Raw genomic sequence first — 25,696 nt, 5'->3', positions numbered from 1 at the left:
TTATCCGAAGTCAGGTCGCGGGGGCAGCAGCTTGAGCAGAGATACCCAGACTTCCCTCTCCCCGGCCACTTCTTCTAGCTCTTCTGGGAGAATTCCGAGGCATTCCCAGGCCAGCCAGGAGACATAGTCCCTCCAGCGTGTCCTGGGTCTTCCCTGGAGCCTCCTTCCGGTTGGACGTGCCCGGAACACCTCACCAGGGAGGCGTCCAGGAGGCATCCTGATCAGATGCCTGAGCCACCTCATCTGACTCCTCTCGATGCGGAGGAGCAGCGGCTCTACTCTGAGCCTGTCCCGGATGACTGAGCTTCTCACCCTATCTTTAAGGGAGAGCTCAGACACCCTGCGGAGAAAACTAATTTCAGCCGCTTGTATTCGCGATCTCGTTCTTTCGGTCACTACCCATAGCTCATGACCATAGGTGAGGGTAGAAACATAGATCGACTGGTAAATTGAGAGCTTTGCCTTACGGCTCAGCTCCTTTTTCAGCACGACAGACCGATGCAGGGCCCGCATCACTGAGGACGCCGCACCAATACAATACAATACAATACAGTTTATTTTTGTATAGCCCAAAATCACACAGGAAGTGCCGCAATGGGCTTTAACAGGCCCTGCCTCTTGACAGCCCCCCAGCCTTGACTCTCTAAGAAGACAAGGAAAAACTCCCAAAAAAAAAAAAAAAATCCGCCTGTCGATCTCACGCTCCATTCTTCCCTCACTCGTGAACATGACCCCGAGATAGTCGAACTCCTCCACTTGAGGCAGGATCTCGCTTCCAACCCTGAGAGGGCACTCCACCCTTTCTCGGCTGAGGACCATGGTCTCGGATTTGGAGGTGCTGATTCCCATCCCAGCCGCTTCACACTCAGCTGCGAACCGATCCAGAGAGAGCTGAAGATCACGGCCTGATGAAGCAAACAGGACAACATCATCTGCAAAAAGCAGTGACCCAATCCTGAGTCCACCAAAACCGGACCCCCTCAACACCCTGGCTGTGCCTAGAAATTCTGTCCATAAAAGTTATGAACAGAATCGGTGACAAAGGGCAGCCCTGGCGTCCAACTCTCACTGGGAACGGGTTCGACTTACTGTCGGCAATGCGGACCAAGCTCTGACACCGGTTGTATAGGGACCGAACAGCCCTTATCAGGGGGTCCGGTACCCCATACTCCCGGACCACCCCCCACAGGAATACCAGAGGGATCTGGTCGAACGCCTTTTCCAAGTCCACAAAACACATGTAGACTGGTTGGGCGAACTCCCATGCACCCTCCAGGACTCTGCTAAGGGTGTAGAGCTGGTCAACTGTTCCACAACCAGGACGAAAACCACACTGTTCCTCCTGAATCCGAGGTTCGACTATCCGACGGACTCTCCTCTCCAGAACCCCCGAATAGACTTTTCCAGGGAGGCTGAGGAGTGTGATCCCTCTGTAGTTGGAACACACCCTCCGATCCTCCTTCTTAAAGAGGGGGACCACCACCCCGGTCTGCCAATCCAGAAGCACTGTCCCTGATGTCCATGCGATGTTGCAGAGACGTGTCAACCAAGACAGCCCTACAACATCCAGAGCCTTGAGGAACTCCGGGTGTATCTCATCCACCCCCGGGGCCCTGCCACCAAGGAGTTTTTTGACCACCTCGGTGACCTCAGTCCCAGAGATGGGGGAGCCCACCTCCGAGTCCCCAGGCTCTGCTTCCTCATTGGAAGGCATGTTAGTGGGATTGAGGAGGTCTTCGAAGTACTCCCCCGACCGACCCACAAAGTCCCGAGTCGAGGTCAGCAGCGCACCATCCCCACCATATACAGTGTTGACACTGCACTGCTTCCCCCTCCTGAGATGCCGGACGGTGGACCAGAATCTCCTCGAAGCCGTCCGAAAGTCATTCTCCATTGCCTCCCCAAACTCCTCCCATGCCCGAGGTTTTGCCTCAGCAACCACCAAAGCTGTATTCCGCTTGGCCTGCCGGTACCTATTAGCTGCCTCCAGAGTCCCACAGGACAAAAGGGACCGGTAGGACTCCTTCTTCAGCTTGACAGCATCCCTCACCGCCGGTGTCCACCAACGGGTTCGGGGATTGCCGCCACGACAGGCACCGACCACCTTACAGCCACAGCTCCGGTCAGCCGCCTCAACAACAGAGGCACGGAACATGGCCCATTCGGACTCAATGTCCCCCACCTCCCTTGGGACGTGGTCGAAGTTCTGCCGGAGGTGGGAGTTGAAGCTACTTCTGACAGGGGGCTCTGCCAGACGTTCCCAGCAGACCCTCACAACACGTTTGGGCCTACCAGGCCTGATCGGCATCCTCCCCCACCATCGAAGCCAACTCACCACCAGGTGGTGATCAGTTGATAGCTCTGCCCCTCTCTTCACCCGAATGTCCAAGACATGTGGCCGCAAGTCCGACGACACGACCACAAAGTCAATCATTGAACTGAGGCCTAGGGTGTCCTGGTGCCAAGTGCACATATGAACACCCCTATGCTTGAACATGGTGTTTGTTATGGACAATCCGTGATGAGCACAGAAGTCCAATAACAAAGCACCACTCTGGTTCAGATCGGGGGGGCCATTCCTCCCAATCACGCCCTTCCAGGTCTCACTGTCATTGCCCACGTGAGCATTGAAGTCTCCCAGCAGTACGAGGGAGTCCCCAGAAGGTATGCCCTCTAGCACCCCCTCCTGGGACTCCAAAAAGGGTGGGTACTCCGAACTGCTGTTCGGTGCATACACGCAAACAACAGTTAGGACCCGTCCCCCCACCCGAAGGCGGAGGGAGTAAACCCCAATGTACAGGCTCCAAGTCGGGGGGCAATAAGTATGCCCACACCCGCTCGGCGCCTCTCACCGGGGGCAACTCCAGAGTGGTACAGAGTCCAGCCCCTCTCAATGAGATTGGTTCCAGAGTCCAAGCTGTGCATCGAGGTGAGCCTGACTATATCTAGCCGGAACCTCTCAACCTCGCGCACAAGCTCAGGCTCCTTCCCCTTCAGAGAGGTGACATTCCACATCCCAAGAGCCAGCTTCTGTAGCCGAGGATCGGACCACCAAGGTCCCCGCCTTTGGCCACCACCCAACTCACACTGCACCCAACCTACTTGGCCCCTCCCATAGGTGGTGAGCCCATGGGAAGGGGGACCCACGTTGCCTATTCGGGCTGTGCCCGACCGAGCCCCATGGGTGCAAGCCTGGCCACCAGGCACTCGCTATCGTGCCCCACCTCCAGGCCTGGCTCCAGAGTGGGGCCCTGGTGACCCGCATCCGGGCGAGGGAAAACGCCGTCCAAATTTTTTATTCGTCATAGGAGGTTATGTTGAACCGCACTTTGTCTCATCCCTCACCTAGGACCAGTTTGCCTTGGGTGGCCCTACCAGGGTCATAAAGCCCCGGACAACAGAGCTCCTAGGATCACTGGGACACACAAACCCCTCCACCACGATATTCAGACCTGCAGGGTTGTGTGCTAATTAGCCATAGGTAAACAGGTTCAGCTGTGATGCCCATGGCATGGTGTATCACAAGTTTATTCTAAAATTTGTTTCACTGAACCAGCAGTAATTAAGGGACCGATTTTATTGGCAGTAACCAATTTTGGTGGCTGCTGAAAATTATTAATACATCATTACTGAATACTTTAAACATTCCTCAGTTTCCACTAAAAGTTAGGCTTGAATTTGTCCTACTGACAGCAATCCAATTGGTAGTGTAATTTTTGGAAAATATAACCCCTTGAATCACTGTTCAAATAGGGGCTTAGCACGAGGTAACACCAACCCTACAATTAACTGGGGAAATAAAGTAGCAAAACAACATAGAAATGTTGTTGTTACTTTTACCATTTGTCTTACTGTCCAGCATATGTAGTCAGGAGAAACAAAAATAAAAAAACCGTACAAGCTCTTCAAGAGTGAAGTATGCTGGTGATTGACAACAACATCCCTCAAGGCAGGATATCCTGTTAGTCCATCCAGACTCGGGATGTCTTGAAATTTTCATAATTATGTCATTTTCAAAAGGAAGTGGAAGAACAACAATCAGAAGAAAACTCTCAATGCACATAGACAGAGCTGCAACTGTTTTGGCCATTTAAAGAAACTGGAGCTATCTAGGGACTGTCTAGTAGGACAGTAATTGCCACCAGGGTGCTATTTTGTTAATTTTTGCATCACCCTGGTTTAATCTAGCAGATCCCAGGTGAGCTCATTGTAGCTTCATTATCATGACTGTTAAGACATTTTACATTCAGACTCAGATTCATTCACTTGCCAGCTCCCACAAGTCTTCAACCCTGTAAAATAAGACTGTTGACAATGTAGACTATTGAGTGAACTTCAGGAGGGTCTGCGGTGTGTATTCACTGTACATTTTTGTTCTGCGGCGGTTGTTTGGTTGTGATCTTGGTGGGGAAAGGTAACTACTTTTATCATATTTATTTATCTTTTAATCTTTTATTCATCTGGATTTGCCAAATTACTCAGTAAAGCCTGTATTGTCAAAAACACTGTTTAAAACAGATAAAAGCACTTTTCCGTTTTGTAACTGTTTAAATTTAGCTAAGTGATTACCAGGATTATTTGAATGTATTAACAAACAAAGGTCTTTGCTATTGCCTCCACACAGAGAATACCATTGCCCTAGTGATCTGTTGCTTGTCGCTCCACTCCCTAACAAGAAGGTTTATTTTTTATGTAAACCTGACATAGAAGGCATGGAAGCACATATAACAATACAATTTATTTTTGTATATCCCAAAATCACAAAAGGAGTGGCGTAATGGGCTTTAACAGGCCCTGTCCTTTGACAGCTCCCCCCCAATCATAACTCTCTAAGAAGACAAGGTAAAACTCCCAAAAAAAGTGTGTAAACAAAAAGGTAGTAAATACAATGCAATACAATACAATACAATACACAGAACAGAACACAAGTAATCCTCAATACAGTAAAATAAAAAAAATATTACAAGTACAGAGCAGAATTTAACAGTAGATGATATCACATATCCGGTTTCCTCCTACAGTCCAAAGACATGCAGGTTAGGTGCATTGCCGATCCTAAATTGTCCCTAGTGTGTGCTAGGTGTGTGGGTGTGGGTGTGTGCGCGCCCCCTGCGGTGGGCTGGCACCCTGCTCGGGGTTTGTTTTCTGCCTTGCGCCCTGTTTTGGCTAGGATTGGCTCCAGCAGACCCCCGTGACCCTATACTTAGGATATAGCAAGTTGGATAATAAATGGATGATATCACATAATAGGATTTGGATTTGTTCAGAGTCCTGGAGACCTCAGCCATCAAGCTGCTTCCCCTTATTGGGTATTCTACAGCTGAGTCAGTGCTGGTCCAGTCAATCCGATGATTCCTGCGATTCTCCATCAGAGATGACTTAACCTTAGGCAGGCAAAACAACCTGACAGTAAGGCAGTGCCACATTTGAATACCAAGAAGAGAAACAAGTGAATTTGAGATGTTGATGTTTACCTTGAGTAAAACTTAGGAAACCATCCAAAGAGTTATTACCCATTAGAGAACTACTTATTACATCATTTAGAACTGTTTTACATCAGTATTTTCACGTGGGACTGAGATATACTTGAATGTAACTTGACTTCACAATGGCGCGTTTCAAGAGCTGAAAAACACTCCCAGTGATAACAAGTGTTACGGCTGGTTAATCTAGTAGAATCTGATCTACAAAGTTAAATTCTGTTAGAATACATCATTTCACATGTGATACAAGTGGTTTCCACACATAGAAGTTAAGGAACATTGAGTAACATTCAACATCAGTTTTGCCCAATGCGTTTCAATGGGGAAAACAGGTGAATTTGAGATGTTGATGTTTACCTTGAGTAACACTTAGGAAACCATCCAAAGAGTTATTACCCATTAGAGAACTACTTATTACATCATTTGGAACAGTTTTACATCAGTATTTTCACGTGGGACTGAGATATAGTTGAATGTAACTTGACTTCACAATGGCGCGTTTCAAGAGCTGAAAAACACTCCAAGTGATAACAAGTGTTACGGCTGGTTAATCTAGTAGAATCTGATCTACACAGTTAAATTCTGTTAGAATCCATCATTTCACATGTGATAAAAGTGGTTTCCACACATAGAAGTTAAGGAACATTGAGTAACAATCAACATCAGTTTTGCCCAATGCGTTTCAATGGGGAAAACAAGTGAATTTGAGATGTTGATGTTTACATTGAGTAACACTTAGGAAAACATCCAAAGAGTTATTACCCATTAGAGAACTATGTATTACATCATTTGGAACAGTTTTAAATCAGTATTTTCAGGTGGGACTGAGATATAGTTGAATGTAACTTGACTTCACAATGGTGCGTTTCAAGAGCTGAAAAACACTCCAAGTGATAACAAGTGTTACGGCTGGTTAATCTAGTAGAATCTGATCTACACAGTTAAATTCTGTTAGAATCCATCATTTCACATGTGATACAAGTGGTTTCCACATATAGAAGTTAAGGAACATTGAGCAACAATCAACATCAATTTTGCCCAATGCGTTTCAAAGGGGAAAACAAGTGAATTTCAGATGTTGATGTTTACCTTGAGTAACACTTAGGAAACCACCCAAAGAGTTATTACCCATTAGAGGACTATGTATTACATCATTTGGAACAGTTTTACATCAGTATTTTCAGGTGGGACTGAGATATAGTTGAATGTAACTTGACTTCACAATGGCGCGTTTCAAGAGCTGAAAAACACTCCAAGTGATAACAAGTGTTACGGCTGGTTAATCTAGTAGAATCTGATCTACACAGTTAAATTCTGTTAGAATCCATCATTTCACATGTGATACAAGTGGTTTCCACACATAGAAGTTAAGGAACATTGAGTAACACTCAACATCAGTTTTGCCCAAGGCGTTTCAATGGGGAAAACAAGTGAATTTGAGATGTTGATGTTTACCTTGAGTAACACTTAGGAAACCATCCAAAGAGTTATTACCCATTAGAGAACTATGTATTACATCATTTGGAACAGTTTTACATCAGTATTTTCATGTGGGACTGAGATATAGTTGAATGTAACTTGACTTAACAATGGTGCGTTTCAAGAGCTGAAAAACACTCCAAGTGATAACAAGTGTTACGGATGGTTAATCTAGTAGAATCTGATCTACACAGTTTAATTCTGTTAGAATCCATCATTTTACATGTGATACAAGTGGTTTCCACACATAGAAGTTAAGGAACATTGAGTAACAATCAACATCAGTTTTGCCCAATGCGTTTCAATGGGGAAAACAAGTGAATTTGAGATGCTGATGTTTACCTTGAGTAACACTTAGGAAACCATCCAAAGAGTTATTACCCATTAGAGAACTATGTATTACATCATTTGGAACAGTTTTACATCAGTATTTTCAGGTGGGACTGAGATATAGTTGAATGTAACTTGACTTCACAATGGTGCATTTCAAGAGCTGAAAAACACTCCAAGTGATAACAAGTGTTACGGCTCGTTAATCTAGTAGAATCTGATCTACACAGTTAAATTCTGTTAGAATCCATCATTTCACATGTGATACAAGTGGTTTCCACACATAGAAGTTAAGGAACATTGAGTAACAATCAACATCAGTTTCTGCCCAATGCGTTTGAATGGGGAAAACAAGTGAATTTGAGATGTTGATGTTTACCTTGAGTAACACTTTGGAAACCATCCAAAGAGTTATTACCCATTAGAGAACTATGTATTACATCATTTGGAACAGTTTTACATCAGTATTTTCAGGTGGGACTGAGATATAGTTGAATGTAACTTGACTTCATAATGGTGCGTTTCAAGAGCTGAAAAACACTCCAAGTGATAACAAGTGTTACGGCTGGTTTATCTAGTAGAATCTGATCTACACAGTTAAATTCTGTTAGAATCCATCATTTCACATGTGATACAAGTGGTTTCCACACATAGAAGTTAAGGAACATTGAGTAACAATCAACATCAGTTTTGCCAAATGCGTTTCAATGGGGAAAACAAGTGAATTTGAGATGTTGATGTTTACCTTGAGTAACACTTAGGAAACCATCCAAAGAGTGATTACCCATTAGAGAACTATGTATTACATCATTTGGAACAGTTTTACATCAGTATTTTCACGTGGGACTGAGATATAGTTCAATGTAACTTGACTTCACAAAGGTGCGTTTCAAGAGCTGAAAAACACTCCAAGTGATAACAAGTGTTACGGACGGTTAATCTAGTAGAATCTGATCTACACAGTTAAATTCTGTTAGAATCCATCATTTCACATGTGATACAAGTGGTTTCCACACATAGAAGTTAAGGAACATTGAGTAACAATCAACATCAGTTTTGCCCAATGCATTTCAATGGGGAAAACAAGTGAATTTGAGATGTTGATGTTTACCTTGAGTAACACTTTGGAAACCATCCAAAGAGTTATTACCCATTAGAGAACTATGTATTACATCATTTGGAACAGTTTTACATCAGTATTTTCACGTGGGACTGAGATAAAGTTGAATGTAACTTGACTTCACAATGGCGCGTTTCAAGAGCTGAAAAACACTCCAAGTGATAACAAGTGTTACGGATGGTTAATCTAGTAGAATCTGATCTACACAGTTAAATTCTGTTAGAATCCATCATTTCACATGTGATACAAGTGGTTTCCACACATAGAAGTTAAGGAACATTGAGTAACAATCAACATCAGTTTTGCCCAATGCGTTTCAATGGGGAAAACAAGTGAATTTGAGATGTTGATGTTTACCTTGAGTAACACTTAGGAAACCATCCAAAGAGTTATTACCCATTAGAGAACTATGTATTACATCATTTGGAACAGTTTTACATCAGTATTTTCAGGTGGGACTGAGATATAGTTGAATGTAACTTGACTTCACAATGGCGCGTTTCAAGAGCTGAAAAACATTCCAAGTGATAACAAGTGTTACGGATGGTTAATCTAGTAGAATCTGATCTACACAGTTAAATTCTGTTAGAATCCATCATTTCACATGTGATACAAGTGGTTTCCACACATAGAAGTTAAGGAACATTGAGTAACATTCAACATCAGTTTTGCCCAATGCATTTCAATGGGGAAAACAAGTGAATTTGAGATGTTGATGTTTACCTTGAGTAACACTTAGGAAACCATCCAAACAGTTAATACCCATTAGAGAACTATGTATTACATCATTTGGAACAGTTTTACATCAGTATTTTCAGGTGGGACTGAGATATAGTTGAATGTAACTTGACTTCATAATGGTGCGTTTCAAGAGCTGAAAAACACTCCAAGTGATAACAAGTGTTACGGCTGGTTTATCTAGTAGAATCTGATCTACACAGTTAAATTCTGTTAGAATCCATCATTTCACATGTGATACAAGTGGTTTCCACACATAGAAGTTAAGGAACATTGAGTAACACTCAACATCAGTTTTGCCCAATGCGTTTCAATGGCGAAAACAAGTGAATTTGAGATGTTGATGTTTACCTTGAGTAACACATAGGAAACCATCCAAAGAGTTATTACCCATTAGAGAACTATGTATTACATCATTTGGAACAGTTTTACATCAGTATTTTCACGTGGGACTGAGATATAGTTGAATGTAACTTGACTTCACAATGGCGCGTTTCAAGAGCTGAAAAACACTCCAAGTGATAACAAGTGTTACAGCTGGTTAATCTAGTAGAATCTGATCTACACAGTTAAATTCTGTTAGAATCCATAATTTCACATGTGATACAAGTGGTTTCCACACATGGAAGTTAAGGAACATTGAGTAACATTCAACATCAGTTTTGCCCAATGCATTTCAATGGGGAAAACAAGTGAATTTGAGATGTTGATGTTTACATTGAGTAACACTTAGGAAACCATGCAAAGAGTTATTACCCATTAGAGAACTATGTATTACATCATTTGGAACAGTTTTACATCAGTATTTTCACGTGGGACTGAGATATAGTTGAATGTAACTTGACTTCACAATGGTGCGTTTCAAGAGCTGAAAAACACTCCAAGTTATAACAAGTGTTACGGCTGGTTAATCTAGTAGAATCTGATCTACACAGTTAAATTCTGTTAGAATCCATCATTTCACATGTGATACAAGTGGTTTCCACACATAGAAGTTAAGGAACATTGAGTAACAATCAACATCAGTTTTGCCCAATGCATTTCAATGGGGAAAACAAGTGAATTTGAGATGTTGATGTTTACCTTGAGTAACACTTTGGAAACCATCCAAAGAGTTATTACCCATTAGAGAACTATGTATTACATAATTTGGAACAGTTTTACATCAGTAGTTTCACGTGGGACTGAGATATAGTTGAATGTAACTTGACTTCACAATGGCGCGTTTCAAGAGCTGAAAAACACTCCAAGTGATAACAAGTGTTACGGCTGGATAATCTAGTAGAATCTGATCTACACAGTTAAATTCTGTTAGAATCCATCATTTCACATGTGATACAAGTAGTTTCCACACATAGAAGTTAAGGAACATTGAGTAACAATCAACATCAGTTTTGCCCAATGCATTTCAATGGGGAAAACAAGTGAATTTGAGATGTTGATGTTTACCTTGAGTAACACTTAGGAAACCATCCAAAGAGTTATTACCCATTAGAGAACTATGTATTACATCATTTGGAACAGTTTTACATCAGTATTTTCAGGTGGGACTGAGATATAGTTGAATGTAACTTGACTTCACAATGGCGCGTTTCAAGAGCTGAAAAACACTCCAAGTGATAACAAGTGTTACGGCTTGTTAATCTAGTAGAATCTGATCTACACAGTTAAATTCTGTTAGAATCCATCATTTCACATGTGATACAAGTGGTTTCCACACATAGAAGTTAAGGAACATTGAGAAACAATCAACATCAGTTTTGCCCAATGCATTTCAATGGGGAAAACAAGTGAATTTGAGATGTTGATGTTTACCTTGAGTAACACTTAGGAAACCATCCAAACAGTTAATACCCATTAGAGAACTATGTATTACATCATTTGGAACAGTTTTACATCAGTATTTTCAGGTGGGACTGAGATATAGTTGAATGTAACTTGACTTCATAATGGTGCGTTTCAAGAGCTGAAAAACACTCCAAGTGATAACAAGTGTTACGGATGGTTAATCTAGTAGAATCTGATCTACACAGTTAAATTCTGTTAGAATCCATCATTTCACATGTGATACAAGTGGTTTCCACACATAGAAGTTAAGGAACATTGAGTAACACTCAACATCAGTTTTGCCCAATGCGTTTCAAAGGGGAAAACAAGTGAATTTGAGATGTTGATGTTTACCTTGAGTAACACTTAGGAAACCATCCAAAGAGTGATTACCCATTAGAGAACTATGTATTACATCATTTGGAACAGTTTTACATCAGTATTTTCACGTGGGACTGAGATATAGTTGAATGTAACTTGACTTCACAATGGCGCGTTTCAAGAGCTGAAAAACACTCCAAGTGATAACAAGTGTTACAGCTGGTTAATCTAGTAGAATCTGATCTACACAGTTAAATTCTGTTAGAATCCATAATTTCACATGTGATACAAGTGGTTTCCACACATAGAAGTTAAGGAACATTGAGTAACATTCAACATCAGTTTTGCCCAATGCATTTCAATGGGGAAAACAAGTGAATTTGAGATGTTGATGTTTACCTTGAGTAACACTTAGGAAACCATGCAAAGAGTTATTACCCATTAGAGAACTATGTATTACATCATTTGGAACAGTTTTACATCAGTATTTTCACGTGGGACTGAGATATAGTTGAATGTAACTTGACTTCACAATGGTGCGTTTCAAGAGCTGAAAAACACTCCAAGTTATAACAAGTGTTACGGCTGGTTAATCTAGTAGAATCTGATCTACACAGTTAAATTCTGTTAGAATCCATCATTTCACATGTGATACAAGTGGTTTCCACACATAGAAGTTAAGGAACATTGAGTAATAATCAACATCAGTTTTGCCCCATGCGTTTCAATGGGGAAAACAAGTGAATTTGAGATGTTCATGTTTACCTTGAGTAACACTTAGGAAACCATCCAAACAGTTAATACCCATTAGAGAACTATTTATTACATCATTTGGAACAGTTTTACATCAGTATTTTCAGGTGGGAACTGAGATATAGTTGAATGTAACTTGACTTCATAATGGTGCGTTTCAAGAGCTGAATAACACTCCAAGTGATAACAAGTGTTACGGCTGTTTAATCTAGTAGAATCTGATGTACACAGTTAAATTCTGTTAGAATCCATCATTTCACATGTGATACAAGTGGTTTCCAAACATAGAAGTTTAGGAACATTGAGTAACAATCATCATCAGTTTTGCCCAATGCGTTTCAAAGGGGAAAACAAGTGAATTTGAGATGTTGATGTTTACCTTGAGTAACACTTTGGAAACCATCCAAAGAGTTATTACCCATTAGAGAACTATGTATTTCATCATTTGGAACAGTTTTACATCAGTATTTTCACGTGGGACTGAGATATAGTTGAATGTAACTTGACTTCACAATGGCGCGTTTCAAGAGCTGAAAAACACTCCAAGTGATAACAAGTGTTACGGCTGGATAATCTAGTAGAATCTGATCTACACAGTTAAATTCTGTTAGAATCCGTCATTTCACATGTGATACAAGTGGTTTCCACACATAGAAGTTAAGGAACATTGAGTAACAATCAACATCAGTTTTGCCCAATGCATTTCAATGGGGAAAACAAGTGAATTTGAGATATTGATGTTTACCTTGAGTAACACTTTGGAAACCATCCAAAGAGTTATTACCCATTAGAGAACTATGTATTACATCATTTGGAACAGTTTTACATCAGTATTTTCAGGTGGGACTGAGATATAGTTGAATGTAACTTGACTTCACAATGGCGCGTTTCAAGAGCTGAAAAACAATCCAAGTGATAACAAGTGTTACGGCTGGTTAATCTAGTAGAATCTGATCTACACAGTTAAATTATGTTAGAATCCATCATTTCACATGTGATACAAGTGGTTTCCACACATAGAAGTTAAGGAACATTGAGTAACATTCAACATCAGTTTTGCCCAATGCGTTTCAATGGGGAAAACAGGTGAATTTGAGATGTTGATGTTTACCTTGAGTAACACTTAGGAAACCATCCAAAGAGTTATTACCCATTAGAGAACTATGTATTACATCATTTGGAACAGTTTTACATCAGTATTTTCACATGGGACTGAGATATAGTTGAATGTAACTTGACTTCACAATGGCGCGTTTCAAGAGCTGAAAAACACTCCAAGTGATAACAAGTGTTACGGCTGGTTAATCTAGTAGAATCTGATCTACACAGTTAAATTCTGTTAGAATCCATCATTTCACATGTGATACAAGTGGTTTCCACACATAGAAGTTAAGGAACATTGAGTAACAATCAACATCAGTTTTGCACAATGCGTTTCAATGGGGAAAACAAGTGAATTTGAGATGTTGATGTTTACATTGAGTAACACTTAGGAAAACATCCAAAGAGTTATTACCCATTAGAGAACTATGTATTACATCATTTGGAACAGTTTTACATCAGTATTTTCAGGTGGGACTGAGATATAGTTGAATGTAACTTGACTTCACAATGGTGCATTTCAAGAGCTGTAAAACACTCCAAGTGATAACAAGTGTTACAGCTGGTTAATCTAGTAGAATCTGATCTACACAGTTAAATTCTGTTAGAATCCATCATTTCACATGTGATACAAGTGGTTTCCACACATAGAAGTTAAGGAACATTGAGTAACACTCAACATCAGTTTTGCCCAATGCGTTTCAATGGGGAAAACAAGTGAATTTGAGATGTTGATGTTTACCTTGAGTAACACTTAGGAAACCATCCAAACAGTTAATACCCATTAGAGAACTATGTATTACATCATTTGGAACAGTTTTACATCAGTATTTTCAGGTGGGACTGAGATATAGTTGAATGTAACTTGACTTCACAATGGCGCGTTTCAAGAGCTGAAAAACACTCCAAGTGATAACAAGTGTTACGGATGGTTAATCTAGTAGAATCTGATCTACACAGTTAAATTCTGTTAGAATCCATCATTTCACATGTGATACAAGTGGTTTCCACACATAGAAGTTAAGTAACATTGAGTAACAATCAACATAAGTTTTGCCCAATGCTTTTCAATGGGGAAAACAAGTGAATTTGAGATGTTGATGTTTACCTTGAGTAACACTTTGGAAACCATCCAAAGAGTTATTACCCATTAGAGAACTATGTATTACATCATTTGGAACAGTTTTACATCAGTATTTTCAGGTGGGACTGAGATATAGTTGAATGTAACTTGACTTCACAATGGCGCGTTTCAAGAGCTGAAAAACACTCCAAGTGATAACAAGTGTTACGGCTGGATAATCTAGTAGAATATGATCTACACAGTTAAATTCTGTTAGAATCCATCATTTCACATGTGATACAAGTGGTTTCCACACATAGAAGTTAAGGAACATTGAGTAACAATCAACATCAGTTTTGCCAAATGCGTTTCAATGGGGAAAACAAGTGAATTTGAGATATTGATGTTTACCTTGAGTAACACTTAGGAAATCATCCAAAGAGTTATTACCCATTAGAGAACTATGTATTACATCATTTGGAACAGTTTTACATCAGTATTTTCAGGTGGGACTGAGATATAGTTGAATGTAACTTGACTTCACAATGGCGCGTTTCAAGAGCTGAAAAACACTCCAAGTGATAACAAGTGTTACAGCTGGTTAATCTAGTAGAATCTGATCTACACAGTTAAATTCTGTTAGAATCCATCATTTCACATGTGATACAAGTGGTTTCCACACATAGAAGTTAAGGAACATTGAGTAACAATCAACATCAGTTTTGCCCAATGCATTTCAATGGGGAAAACAAGTGAATTTGAGATGTTGATGTTTACCTTGAGTAACACTTTGGAAACCATCCAAAGAGTTATTACCCATTAGAGAACTATGTATTACATCATTTGGAACAGTTTTACATCAGTATTTTCAGGTGGGACTGAGATATAGTTGAATGTAACTTGACTTCACAATGGCTCGTTTCAAGAGCTGAAAAACAGTCCAAGTGATAACAAGTGTTACGGCTGGATAATCTAGTAGAATCTGATCTACACAGTTAAATTCTGTTAGAATCCATCATTTCACATGTGATACAAGTGGTTTCCACACATAGAAGTTAAGGAACATTGAGTAACAATCAACATCAGTTTTGCCCAATGCATTTCAATGGGGAAAACAAGTGAATTTGAGATGTTGATGTTTACCTTGAGTAACACTTAGGAAACCATCCAAACAGTTATTACCCATTAAAGAACTATGTATTACATCATTTGGAACAGTTTTACATCAGTATTTTCAGGTGGGACTGAGATATAGTTGAATGTAACTTGACTTCACAAAGGTGCGTTTCAAGAGCTGAAAAACACTCCAAGTGATAACAAGTGTTACGGCTTGTTAATCTAGTAGAATCTGATCTACACAGTTAAATTCTGTTAGAATCCATCATTTCACATGTGATACAAGTGGTTTCCACACATAGAAGTTAAGGAACATTGAGTAACATTCAACATCAGTTTTGCCCAATGCATTTCAATGGGGAAAACAAGTGAATTTGAGATGTTGATGTTTACCTTGAGTAACACTTAGGAAACCATCCAAACAGTTAATACCCATTAGAGAACTATGTATTACATCATTTGGAACAGTTTTACATCAGTATTTTCAGGTGGGACTGAGATATAGTTGAATGTAACTTGACTTCACAATGGTGCGTTTCAAGAGCTGAAAAACACTCCAAGTGATAACAAGTGTTACTGCTGGTTAATCTAGTAGAATCTGATCTAAACAGTTAAATTCTGTTAGAATCCATCATTTCACATGTGATACAAGTGGTTTCCACACATAGAAGTTAAGGAACATTGAGTAACAATCAACATCAGTTTTGCCAAATGCGTTTCAATGGGGAAAACAAGTGAATTTGAGATGTTGATGTTTACCTTGAGTAACACTTAGGAAACCATCCAAAGAGTGATTACCCATTAGAGAACTATGTATTACATCATTTGGAACAGTTTTACATCAGTATTTTCACGTGGGACTGAGATATAGTTCAATGTAACTTGACTTCACAATGGTGCGTTTTAAGAGCTGAAAAACACTCCAAGTGATAACAAGTGTTACGGACGGTTAATCTAGTAGAATCTGATCTACACAGTTAAATTCTGTTAGAATCCATCATTTCACATGTGATACAAGTGGTTTCCACACATAGAAGTTAAGGAACATTGAGTAACAATCAACATCAGTTTTGCCCAATGCATTTCAATGGGGAAAACAAGTGAATTTGAGATGTTGATGTTTACGTTGAGTAACACTTAGGAAACCATCCAAAGAGTTATTACCCATTAGAGAACTATGTATTACATCATTTGGAACAGTTTTACATCAGTATTTTCAGGTGGGACTGAGATATAGTTGAATGTAACTTGACTTCACAATGGCGCGTTTCAAGAGCTGAAAAACACTCCAAGTGATAACAAGTGTTACGGCTGGTTAATCTAGTAGAATCTGATCTACACAGTTAAATTCTGTTAGAATCCATCATTTCACATGTGATACAAGTGGTTTCCACACATAGAAGTTAAGGAACATTGAGTAACAATCAACATCAGTTTTGCCCAATGCGTTTCAAAGGGGAAAACAAGTGAATTTGAGATGTTGATGTTTACATTGAGTAACACTTAGGAAAACATCCAAAGAGTTATTACCCATTAGAGAACTATGTATTACATCATTTGGAACAGTTTTACATCAGTATTTTCAGGTGGGACTGAGATATAGTTGAATGTAACTTGACTTCACAATGGTGCATTTCAAGAGCTGAAAAACACTCCAAGTGATAACAAGTGTTACGGCTCGTTAATCTAGTAGAATCTGATCTACACAGTTAAATTCTGTTAGAATCCATCATTTCACATGTGATACAAGTGGTTTCCACACATAGAAGTTAAGGAACATTGAGTAACACTCAACATCAGTTTTGCCCAATGCGTTTCAATGGGGAAAACAAGTGAATTTGAGATGTTGATGTTTACCTTGAGTAACACTTAGGAAACCATCCAAAGAGTTATTACCCCTTAGAGAACTATGTATTACATCATTTGGAACAGTTTTACATCAGTATTTTCAGGTGGGACTGAGATATAGTTGAATGTAACTTGACTTCACAATGGTGCATTTCAAGAGCTGAAAAACACTCCAAGTGATAACAAGTGTTACGGATGGTTAATCTAGTAGAATCTGATCTACACAGTTAAATTCTGTTAGAATCCATCATTTCACATGTGATACAAGTGGTTTCCACACATAGAAGTTAAGGAACATTGAGTAACAATCAACATAAGTTTTGCCCAATGCTTTTCAATGGGGAAAACAAGTGAATTTGAGATGTTGATGTTTACCTTGAGTAACACTTAGGAAACCATCCAAAGAGTGATTACCCATTAGAGAACTATGTATTACATCATTTGGAACAGTTTTACATCAGTATTTTCACGTGGGACTGAAATATAGTTGAATGTAACTTGACTTCACAATGGTGCGTTTCAAGAGCTGAAAAACACTCCAAGTGATAACAAGTGTTACGGACGGTTAATCTAGTAGAATCTGATCTACACAGTTAAATTCTGTTAGAATCCATCATTTCACATGTGATACAAGTGGTTTCCACACATAGAAGTTAAGGAACATTGAGTAACAATCAACATCAGTTTTGCCCAATGCATTTCAATGGGGAAAACAAGTGAATTTGAGATGTTGATGTTTACCTTGAGTAACACTTTGGAAACCATCCAAAGAGTTATTACCCATTAGAGAACTATGTATTACATCATTTGGAACAGTTTTACATCAGTATTTTCAGGTGGGACTGAGATATAGTTGAATGTAACTTGACTTCACAATGGCGCGTTTCAAGAGCTGAAAAACACTCCAAGTGATAACAAGTGTTACGGCTGGATAATCTAGTAGAATCTGATCTACACAGTTAAATTCTGTTAGAATCCATCATTTCACATGTGATACAAGTAGTTTCCACACATAGAAGTTAAGGAACATTGAGTAACAATCAACATCAGTTTTGCCAAATGCGTTTCAATGGGGAAAACAAGTGAATTTGAGATGTTGATGTTTACCTTGAGTAACACTTAGGAAACCATCCAAAGAGTGATTACCCATTAGAGAACTATGTATAACATCATTTGGAACAGTTTTACATCAGTATTTTCACGTGGGACTGAGATATAGTTCAATGTAACTTGACTTCACAATGGCGCGTTTCAAGAGCTGAAAAACACTCCAAGTGATAACAAGTGTTACGGACGGTTAATCTAGTAGAATCTGATCTACACAGTTAAATCCTGTTAGAATCCATCATTTCACATGTGATACAAGTGGTTTCCACACATAGAAGTAAAGGAACATTGAGTAACAATCAATATCAGTTTTGCCCAATGCGTTTGAATGGGGAAAACAAGTGAATTTGAGATGTTGATGTTTACCTTGAGTAACACTTTGGAAACCATCCAAAGAGTTATTACCCATTAGAGAACTATGTATTACATCATTTGGAACAGTTTTACATCAGTATTTTCACGTGGGACTGAGATAAAGTTGAATGTAACTTGACTTCACAATGGCGCGTTTCAAGAGCTGAAAAACACTCCAAGTGATAACAAGTGTTACGGCTGGATAATCTAGTAGAATCTGATCTACACAGTTAAATTCTGTTAGAATCCATCATTTCACATGTGATACAAGTGGTTTCCACACATAGAAGTTAAGGAACATTGAGTAACAATCAACATCAGTTTTGCCCAATGCATTTCAATGGGGAAAACAAGTGAATCTGAGATGTTGATGTTTACCTTGAGTAACACTTAGGAAACCATCCAAAGAGTTATTACCCATTAGAGAACTATGTATTACATCATTTGGAACAGATTTACATCAGTATTTTCAGGTGGGACTGAGATATAGTTGAATGTAACTTGACTTCACAATGGCGCGTTTCAAGAGCTGAAAAACACTCCAAGTGATAACAAGTGTTACGGCTTGTTAATCTAGTAGAATCTGATCTACACAGTTAAATTCTGTTAGAATCCATCATTTCACATGTGATACAAGTGGTTTCCACACATAGAAGTTAAGGAACATTGAGTAACATTCAACATCAGTTTTGCCCAATGCATTTCAATGGGGAAAACAAGTGAATTTGAGATGTTGATGTTTACCTTGAGTAACACTTAGGAAACCATCCAAAGAGTTATTACCCATAGAGAACTATGTATTACATCATTTGGAACAGTTTTACATCAGTATTTTCAGGTGGGACTGAGTTATAGTTGAATGTAACTTGACTTCATAATGGTGCGTTTCAAGAGCTGAAAAACACTCCAAGTGATAACAAGTGTTACGGCTGGTTTATCTAGTAGAATCTGATCTACACAGTTAAATTCTGTTAGAATCCATCATTTCACATGTGATACAAGTGGTTTCCACACATAGAAGTTAAGGAACATTGAGTAATAATCAACATCAGTTTTGCCCAATGCGTTTCAATGGGGAAAACAAGTGAATTTGAGATGTTGATGTTTACCTTGAGTAACACTTAGGAAACCATCCAAAGAGTGATTACCCATTAGAGAACTATGTATTACATCATTTGGAACAGTTTTACATCAGTATTTTCACGTGGGACTGAGATATAGTTGAATGTAACTTGATTTCACAATGGTGCGTTTCAAGAGCTGAAAAACACTCCAAGTGATAACAAGTGTTACAGCTGGTTAATCTAGTAGAATCTGATCTACACAGTTAAATTCTGTTAGAATCCATAATTTCACATGTGATACAAGTGGTTTCCACACATAGAAGTTAAGGAACATTGAGTAACATTCAACATCAGTTTTGCCTAATGCGTTTCAATGGGGAAAACAAGTGAATTTGAGATGTTGATGTTTACCTTGAGTAACACTTAGGAAACCATGCAAAGAGTTATTACCCATTAGAGGACTATGTATTACATCATTTGGAACAGTTTTACATCAGTATTTTCACGTGGGACTGAGATATAGTTGAATGTAACTTGACTTCACAATGGTGCGTTTCAAGAGCTGAAAAACACTCCAAGTTATAACAAGTGTTACGGCTGGTTAATCTAGTAGAATCTGATCTACACAGTTAAATTCTGTTAGAATCCATCATTTCACATGTGATACAAGTGGTTTCCACACATAGAAGTTAAGGAACATTGAGTAATAATCAACATCAGTTTTGCCCCATGCGTTTCAATGGGGAAAACAAGTGAATTTGAGATGTTCATGTTTACCTTGAGTAACACTTAGGAAACCATCCAAAGAGTTATTACCCCTTAGAGAACTATGTATTACATCATTTGGAACAGTTTTACATCAGTATTTTCAGGTGGGACTGAGATATAGTTGAATGTAACTTGACTTCATAATGGTGCGTTTCAAGAGCTGAAAAACACTCCAAGTGATAACAAGTGTTACGGCTGGTTTATCTAGTAGAATCTGATCTACACAGTTAAATTCTGTTAGAATCCATCATTTCACATGTGATACAAGTGGTTTCCACACATAGAAGTTAAGGAACATTGAGTAACAATCAACATAAGTTTTGCCCAATGCTTTTCAATGGGGAAAACAAGTGAATTTGAGATGTTGATGTTTACCTTGAGTAACACTTAGGAAACCATCCAAAGAGTGATTACCCATTAGAGAACTATGTATTACATCATTTGGAACAGTTTTACATCAGTATTTTCACGTGGGACTGAAATATAGTTGAATGTAACTTGACTTCACAATGGTGCGTTTCAAGAGCTGAAAAACACTCCAAGTGATAACAAGTGTTACGGACGGTTAATCTAGTAGAATCTGATCTACACAGTTAAATTCTGTTAGAATCCATCATTTCACATGTGATACAAGTGGTTTCCACACATAGAAGTTAAGGAACATTGAGTAACATTCAACATCAGTTTTGCCCAATGCATTTCAATGGGGAAAACAAGTGAATTTGAGATGTTGATGTTTACCTTGAGTAACACTTAGGAAACCATCCAAACAGTTAATACCCATTAGAGAACTATGTATTACATCATTTGGAACAGTTTTACATCAGTATTTTCAGGTGGGACTGAGATATAGTTGAATGTAACTTGACTTCATAATGGTGCGTTTCAAGAGCTGAAAAACACTCCAAGTGATAACAAGTGTTAAGGATGGTTAATCTAGTAGAATCTGATCTACACAGTTAAATTCTGTTAGAATCCATCATTTCACATGTGATACAAGTGGTTTCCACACATTGAAGTTAAGGAACATTGAGTAACACTCAACATCAGTTTTGCCCAATGCGTTTCAAAGGGGAAAACAAGTGAATTTGAGATGTTGATGTTTACCTTGAGTAACACTTAGGAAACCATCCAAAGAGTGATTACCCATTAGAGAACTATGTATTACTTCATTTGGAACAGTTTTACATCAGTATTTTCACGTGGGACTGAGATATAGTTCAATGTAACTTGACTTCACAATGGCGCGTTTCAAGAGCTGAAAAACACTCCAAGTGATAACAAGTGTTACAGCTGGTTAATCTAGTAGAATCTGATCTACACAGTTAAATTCTGTTAGAATCCATCATTTCACATGTGATACAAGTGGTTCCCACACATAGAAGTTAAGGAACATTGAGTAACAATCAACATCAGTTTTGCCCAATGCATTTCAATGGGGAAAACAAGTGAATTCGAGATGTTGATGTTTACCTTGAGTAACATTTAGGAAACCATCCAAAGAGTGATTACCCATTAGAGAACTATGTATTACATCATTTGGAACAGTTTTACATCAGTATTTTCAGGTGGGACTGAGATATAGTTCAATGTAACTTGACTTCACAATGGCGCGTTTCAAGAGCTGAAAAACACTCCAAGTGATAACAAGTGTTACGGCTGTTAATCTAGTAGAATCTGATCTACACAGTTAAATTCTGTTAGAATCCATCATTTCACATGTGATACAAGTGGTTTCCACACATAGAAGTTAAGGAACATTGAGTAACAATCAACATCAGTTTTGCCCAATGCATTTCAATGGGGAAAACAAGTGAATTTGAGATGTTGATGTTTACCTTGAGTAACACTTAGGAAACCATCCAAACAGTTAATACCCATTAGAGAACTATGTATTACATCATTTGGAACAGTTTTACATCAGTATTTTCAGGTGGGACTGAGATATAGTTGAATGTAACTTGACTTCATAATGGTGCGTTTCAAGAGCTGAAAAACACTCCAAGTGATAACAAGTGTTACGGATGGTTAATCTAGTAGAATCTGATCTACACAGTTAAATTCTGTTAGAATCCATCATTTCACATGTGATACAAGTGGTTTCCACACATAGAAGTTAAGGAACATTGAGTAACACTCAACATCAGTTTTGCCCAATGCGTTTCAATGGCGAAAACAAGTGAATTTGAGATGTTGATGTTTACCTTGAGTAACACTTAGGAAACCATCCAAAGAGTTATTACCCATTAGAGAACTATGTATTACATCATTTGGAACAGTTTTACATCAGTATTTTCACGTGGGACTGAGATATAGTTGAATGTAACTTGACTTCACAATGGTGCGTTTCAAGAGCTGAAAAACACTCCAAGTTATAACAAGTGTTACGGCTGGTTAATCTAGTAGAATCTGATCTACACAGTTAAATTCTCTTAGAATCCATCATTTCACATCTGATACAAGTGGTTTCCACACATAGAAGTTAAGGAACATTGAGTAACATTCAACATCAGTTTTGCCCAATGCGTTTCAAAGGGGAAAACAAGTGAATTTGAGATGTTCATGTTTACCTTGAGTAACACTTAGGAAACCATCCAAAGAGTTATTACCCCTTAGAGAACTATGTATTACATCATTTGGAACAGTTTTACATCAGTATTTTCAGGTGGGACTGAGATATAGTTGAATGTAACTTGACTTCATAATGGTGCGTTTTAAGAGCTGAAAAACACTCCAAGTGATAACAAGTGTTACGGCTGGTTTATCTAGTAGAATCTGATCTACACAGTTAAATTCTGTTAGAATCCATCATTTCACATGTGATACAAGTGGTTTCCACACATAGAAGTTAAGGAACATTGAGTAACAATCATCATCAGTTTTGCCCAATGCGTTTCAATGGGGAAAACAAGTGAATTTGAGATGTTGATGTTTACCTTGAGTAACACTTAGGAAACCATCCAACGAGTTATTACCCATTAGAGAACTATGTATTACATCATTTGGAACAGTTTTACATCAGTATTTTCAGGTGGGACTGAGATATAGTTGAATGTAACTTGACTTCACAATGGTGCATTTCAAGAGCTGAAAAACACTCCAAGTGATAACAAGTGTTACGGCTGTTTAATCTAGTAGAATCTGATCTACACAGTTAAATTCTGTTAGAATCCATCATTTCACATGTGATACAAGTGGTTTCCACACATAGAAGTTAAGGAACATTGAGTAACAATCAAGATCAGTTTTGCCCAATGCGTTTCAATGGGGAAAACAAGTGAATTTGAGATGTTGATGTTTACCTTGAGTAACACTTAGGAAACCATCCAAAGAGCTATTACCCATTAGAGAACTATGTATTACATCATTTGGAACAGTTTTACATCAGTATTTTCAGGTGGGACTGAGATATAGTTGAATGTAACTTGACTTCACAATGGCGCGTTTCAAGAGCTGAAAAACACTCCAAGTGATAACAAGTGTTACGGATGGTTAATCTAGTAGAATCTGATCTACACAGTTAAATTCTGTTAGAATCCATCATTTCACATGTGATACAAGTGGTTTCCACACATAGAAGTTAAGGAACATTGAGTAACAATCAACATCAGTTTTGCCCAATGCGTTTCAATGGGGAAAACAAGTGAATTTGAGATGTTGATGTTTACCTTGAGTAACACTTAGGAAACCATCCAAAGAGGTTATTACCCATTAGAGAACTATGTATTACATCATTTGGAACAGTTTTACATCAGTATTTTCAGGTGGGACTGAGATATAGTTGAATGTAACTTGACTTCACAATGGTGCGTTTCAAGAGCTGAAAAACACTCCAAGTGATAACAAGTGTTACGGATGGTTAATCTAGTAGAATCTGATCTACACAGTTAAATTCTGTTAGAATCCATCATTTCACATGTGATACAAGTGGTTTCCACACATAGAAGTTAAGGAACATTGAGTAACAATCAACATCAGTTTTGCCCAATGCGTTTCAATGGGGAAAACAAGTGAATTTGAGATGTTGATGTTTACCTTGAGTAACACTTAGGAAACCATCCAAAGAGTTATTACCCATTAGAGAACTATGTATTACATCATTTGGAACAGTTTTACATCAGTATTTTCAGGTGGGACTGAGATATAGTTGAATGTAACTTGACTTCACAATGGCGCGTTTCAAGAGCTGAAAAACACTCCAAGTGATAACAAGTGTTACGGATGGTTAATCTAGTTGAATCTGATCTACACAGTTAAATTCTGTTAGAATCCATCATTTCACATGTGATACAAGTGGTTTCCACACATAGAAGTTAAGGAACATTGAGTAACAATCAACATCAGTTTTGCCCAATGCGCTTTCAATGGGGAAAACAAGTGAATTTGAGATGTTGATGTTTACCTTGAGTAACACTTAGGAAACCATCCAAAGAGTTATTACCCATTAGAGAACTATGTATTACATCATTTGGAACAGTTTTACATCAGTATTTTCAGGTGGGACTGAGATATAGTTGAATGTAACTTGACTTCACAATGGCGCGTTTCAAGAGCTGAAAAACACTCCAAGTGATAACAAGTGTTACGGCTTGTTAATCTAGTAGAATCTGATCTACACAGTTAAATTCTGTTAGAATCCATCATTTCACATGTGATACAAGTGGTTTCCACACATAGAAGTTAAGGAACATTGAGTAACAATCAACATCAGTTTTGCCCAATGCGTTTCAATGGGGAAAACAAGTGAATTTGAGATGTTGATGTTTACCTTGAGTAACACTTAGGAACCATCCAAAGAGTTATTACCCCTTAGAGAACTATGTATTACATCATTTGGAACAGTTTTACACCAGTATTTTCACGTGGGACTGAGATATAGTTGAATGTAACTTGACTTCACAATGGTGCGTTTCAAGAGCTGAAAAACACTCCAAGTGATAACAAGTGTAACGGATGGTTAATCTAGTAGAATCTGATCTACACAGTTAAATTCTGTTAGAATCCATCATTTCACATGTGATACAAGTGGTTTCCACACATAGAAGTTAAGGAACATTGAGTAACATTCAACATCAGTTTTGCCCAATGTGTTTCAATGGGGAAAACAAGTGATTTTGAGATGTTGATGTTTACCTTGAGTAACACTTAGGAAACCATCCAAAGAGTTATTACCCCTTAGAGAACTATGTATTACATCATTTGGAACAGTTTTACATCAGTATTT

This window comes from Erpetoichthys calabaricus, chromosome 2 (genome assembly GCF_900747795.2).
Source record: "Erpetoichthys calabaricus chromosome 2, fErpCal1.3, whole genome shotgun sequence".
NCBI lineage: Eukaryota > Metazoa > Chordata > Cladistia > Polypteriformes > Polypteridae > Erpetoichthys > Erpetoichthys calabaricus.
This window is presented reverse-complemented; position numbering follows the sequence as displayed.